Source organism: Octopus bimaculoides, chromosome 2, assembly GCF_001194135.2.
Source record: "Octopus bimaculoides isolate UCB-OBI-ISO-001 chromosome 2, ASM119413v2, whole genome shotgun sequence".
NCBI classification, from domain to species: domain Eukaryota; kingdom Metazoa; phylum Mollusca; class Cephalopoda; order Octopoda; family Octopodidae; genus Octopus; species Octopus bimaculoides.
The window spans coordinates 76,012,925-76,018,308 of record NC_068982.1 but is presented as its reverse complement, the minus strand read 5'-3'; positions in this window follow the sequence as shown (position 1 = coordinate 76,018,308).

Sequence of the window (5,384 nt, the reverse complement as noted above, 5' to 3'; positions counted from 1 at the left end):
TTTTCCATTTTCCTGAGCGTCAAACCTGCTTGTTGTTCCCTCACCTGTCTCTGTCCTTTGTTTTCTGTACATTTCAACCATACACACACCATACACACACACACACACACACACACACACACACACATATTTATGTACGAGTGCGTGTGAATAAACGTGCATTTGTGTAGTGGATGAGCGTATCACGTTATTACACAAGTGTGTGTGTGTGTGTGTGTACTCATTTACTGTTTACGTGAGAGAGCGTGCGCATTTGATATGTATTTATGATTATTTGCAGATGTTCGTCCAGGAACCTGGAAAAGAAAATCTCTGAAATGTTTTACAAATTTTCGCAGTTATGATCAACTGCATCTGTTCTTTTTTGGAGAACCCAAGCATTTCACGGATTTTATGTAGACCCGTCTTTACGAAGCCCTGTGCACATAAGAAAATATGCATGCATGCATATATGTATGTATAAATGTATGTATAACTTAAACTCTTATTGTCTAGACCTCGAGCAGACTTATCTCACACAAATGAGTCGGACTCCTTAAGTATAATGCGGCACTTTATATCTTCGCTTTAAAAAAAAATTCAAGACTTTACATATCCGATATGTTGATCTGTGTAATCAGTATCACATTGTCTATCGTTCAGCCAGCATTCCAAGCGTGACTATCATTCCTTCTTTTGAGACACACAGTTACAGTATACAACACTGCAATACATTTGTTCCTTTTATTCGGGAGATATAGATTGATTTAAAGGCAATTCAGCTCTTATAAATCGAGCGACGGCATGACGGTTTTGAAATTAGTCACAAGAAAATATTACTTTCGAAATGAATTTTCAGACACTGGCAATACAGAACCTCAGAGTTATATTATTCTACATGGTTGCATGGTTAAAAAAATTCGCTTCATAACCACGCGATTAAGGATTCAGTCCCACTGCATGGGCCTTGTAGGATGGTGTTCTATATAACCAATACTTTATAAATCGACTGGTAGACAGAAACTGAAGTCTGTCATATAATCATACATATATATGTGTGTTTATGAATATATGTTCATAAATGTGTTTGTGTGAGTGAGTTCGTCTTTCCCCTCATTTTTGCATTGTGCTTTCTGAATGTAAACAACAACCGCCGTCCATACAGGCGGTGTCGTTTCCTTGTAGTCCAGCTTGAAAGCGTGTCCGAGCTTCATGACATGTCTTGATATACGACCTTTGTAGACAAAATGTTCACTCAGACAGTGTCATTTGTTTCTAGTTCTCCACCTGACAAGTCCACGCTGTCCGTTGTACGACAGATTATGGGATAAATAACATTCTTGAAAACAGATGTAGTTTGGTGTCAGGGGTGGAGGGAAACGGGCGGTAGAAACTCTGCTCCGACGTAGTTTCGTCTGACCCATGCAAGCATGGATTACTGAACTTTAAGCCGATGATGATGGTGTGGAGGAGGAGGAGGGAGGGGAGGATATTCTGTTTGTTCCATCAGCCATACCACGATGTAACAACCAACTATTTAGAAACTGTCCGTGTTTTACCGTAAGCCCTTAACCTGCAACATTCAAAGTGAAATTGCTATCTATGTATCATACTTAACGTACATACACAGTAGACAAGTAAGACACTGCAGTTTTCGTCAGAGATAAAAACCTTTTATAGACGTGTTGTGTTTAAAAACACATCTATCAGTAGAAGCTAGCGAGAACGCCATATGCATTTCGACCTTCTTCAGCCTTGTCAGTGACATATACTCTCAAGTCGCCTGTCTAAATGAAATCTGTTGGCTCCAATACATAGGAAACAGTGAATAATACATTCATTGATACTGCGAATACGCCATTAATTTTTTTATTCTTTATTTATCTAAAATTATGTAAACATAGCCTTTCGCCATCCGCACATTGCCAAATACTTTGTGTGTGTGTGTGTGTGTGTGTGTGTGTCTGTGTGTGTCTGTGTCTGTGTCTGTGTGTGCGTGCGTATGTGTGTGTTTTATATTACTTTTACTTTTTGTAAAAATAAGCCATACTACAATGGGTAACATCAACTCTTAAGCTATAATAATAACGTCACAGCTTAAATCATTGCGAATTCTGTTAAATAAAATATTATGCCACCATCTACCACACAGCGAATACTAACCAACCAGCCTACTCGGTATTTTAGCAAAAGTAGGTTTTCGTTCGTGACAAATTCCTATGTTGAGCATGAACAGGTGGCGAGACGTTATATGAAACTTTACAGAAAAGAAAGCCAAACATGTCCCCGAGGAGTACCCTAATTACATTTTGTCTGCTTTATGAAATTACAATTCGAGAAACGTCATTACTTATTAATTTGTTTCGTCTAAGTAATTGTTCGTATTTCCATTTCTTGCTTTATCTCATGTAAAGTATTCAGAACATTTTTTCTTCCAACTCTATAATCAACTTTACTTTCCGAAGATTTACAAGACCAGAAGGTAAGCCGTGTTCACGTCTTGTCGTGGTTCTTGGCAGAGATTGAATGGATTCAACTCCGATGAATGAAATAATTCAATCAAGCATGGAAGTATAAACATATTGAAAATGTTGGAATAATTTGTGATTTTAAAACTGAAAGTATTATCGATTTGAATCAAGACAATATTTTGAAACTAGTCGAAACACTTTATTGCATTATACAATTTTACAGGTGTGTACAATTGTATTTAACACGTTCGTGTACACTCAAACTCAGAAAGGCCTCCGCTGGAAAAAGTATCTCTGGAGAGATGTTCTCTTTAGAGACAATATATGTGAAAAACATTTACTGGGCCATGAAGGATGTCATTAGACTGCAGGCCACGTGTTTCAGCGTCGTTACGCTTCGTCAACTATAGACACGAAACCGGCATTTATATTTCACTAAGAACTACCGTTCTTGTATTTAAATGTAAAGATGAGAAAGGACAAGAAGAAATAAAAGGGGATATCATCTGTATAAGACTGTGTTGTTACAAGTAATAGTAAATAGGTGAGTGATATACAAGGGAAAGAATGCGAGAGAGATATCTGAAATTTGAGATACATTTAAGTTAATACAGTATAGCTTGAAGAGAAACCCCCAATGCCTGCTACGATGGTGTGATAAGGTATGGACATGCGCTATCTCCATGAATAAAAATCATAAAAAAAGACAAAATCTAATAGAGACATCAGGGTGTTTTTTTTTTTTAGGAAGATTTGGTTGTATTCTCTCTAACAGACCAAGCAACTACGTAGAGGATGTGGTAGCTCAGCCGATAAGAAATAACACCCAAATCTCCCTCAGATAAAACCCTGCTTTGAGCCTCTACACGGTCGCTCGATCCGCTAGAAATGATAACCAAGCGTCTTCAAAACCCTCTCATCTTAACAAACAAGCACATTGGAAAATATAATCCAAGCTATACAAAATGAAGACATTGTCACGGTTGGACGCCCTTGTGCGTAGGCCTTATCATTCAGATGTGAACTTGGCAAAACGCAACAATGACAATAATCTAGTCGGCTTCAACAGCACAGAGAAACATTTTAGTCTCCTTTTGACAGCACTTGTTAAACAGCAGCAAAAATAGATACATTAACTCAGTGCTGAAAAGTGAAAAGAACAATATTCTACGTGTCAGTAGCGAGCTCCTCAGGAAACACTTTCTTACTGATTGCCCAACATACACTCTCCAAAATAGCCGAACTAACATGCTTCAAAGAAGACCTGGATGTAAAACACTCAGTATACAAAAAAAAAGGGACTATGCATGAGTATGCTTCCTGAAGATTTGATGAAGACAGTAATATCGACATGAAGCGAAGCCTGTCGTGGACTCGTGACCGCTACATCACACTTCGGGTATGCATTTGCGGTTATGCATTTGCAATCCAAGAACAGGAGATTGCCACTAAATACCTAATGAGCAAAAGAGACAGTGAAGCCCTTGGGGCTCCAAGATGCAAGTGAAAATGTTGATTACGTCATATTTCTGTAGAAGACGTCATACATGTACTTAACAACTGTCCAAAAATGTCATCAAGGTACTACTTCCCTTTGCTACATGATGTTGTCGCGAAAATAATATGCAATGCCATTCGGAAAAAAGACTGTTCTGGAATAAATATAGAAAATCCACTTGTTATTGAATTCATACACAAACACCAGCACAAAGAATATTGGTGGAACATCCCAATCAAAACATCTGTCATTGTAAACAACACGCCAGACATTGTTTGGGACAGGCAAGAAAAAGTGTGTACCGTCATGGAGATCAGCTGTCAAATCTAAGAAAGAGAGGATAATTACGGACAACTGCTTCGAAAGCTCCAGCCGTCTATATCTAGATTATAAATTCACATTTCTACCAATAATAGTTGGTTTTGTGGGTAAATACATAAGTGACAATCTGGATAAGCAAGGGTTTTCAGAAAAAGAAATCAAACAACTAACTCGCACATTACAAATACAATCTGTAAGTGGAACAGTAAAAATGTGCAAGACTTTTTTCAGGTTTAGAATATAGCATTGTTTTCTGTTATCTACATTTCAACGATGGGGCTTTGTATTTTTGTTAGAAAGCAGCTCCTTCCTCAGAGAAACATTTTATACTTAAAAAACAGTTGAGAACATACATACATACATACATACATACATACATACATACACTAATGCGACCTTCTTTCTCCTTTCAGCTGTTGCAACCCCAATGTTACATTGGGTTGAGGGTGAGAGAAGGGAAAGCCAAGAGGAGGATTGTATCTGCTCGCGACTATACAGGCGCCTAAAACAAATTTGAGGAAGCATTGTACATGTTACCAAGCTATACTCGATCGTGAGTGATGGCTGTCAGCACTTTTATAGATAGATAGATAGATAGATACATACATACATACATACATACATACATACATAGATGTTTGTATGTATGAATAAATGTATATACGTATGTATACAATGAGAGAGAGAGAGAGAGAGAGGTTGTGTTTCTGTCTGTGTGTGGCATATTCAGTAGGCACAGCCTTAAAAGTTTAAACATATAAACTGATTTATCAAACAGATAAGAAAATCAATAAATATTTTTAGATAATTATACTTGAAAGATCAAAGAGATTCGAAAGTTCAATAATATTTCCCCCAGATCTGAAAGACTTTAAAGGGATTTGTGTGTATGTTCGTATGTGTGTGTGTGCCTCTGTTTGTATTTGTGTGTGTGTTGTTTTTCATATTTTCCGCGGGTGGAGTCTAGTTTGCTTTTGTTTTGTTTCGTCTTTTGTTGTTTTTTTTGTTTTTTTTATATGAGGTGAGGTTTTGTCTGTTGTATAACTCCCAGCAACAACCTGTTTCTGTTAAGCAGATCGCAATTAACCCTTGGAATATATATATATATATATATA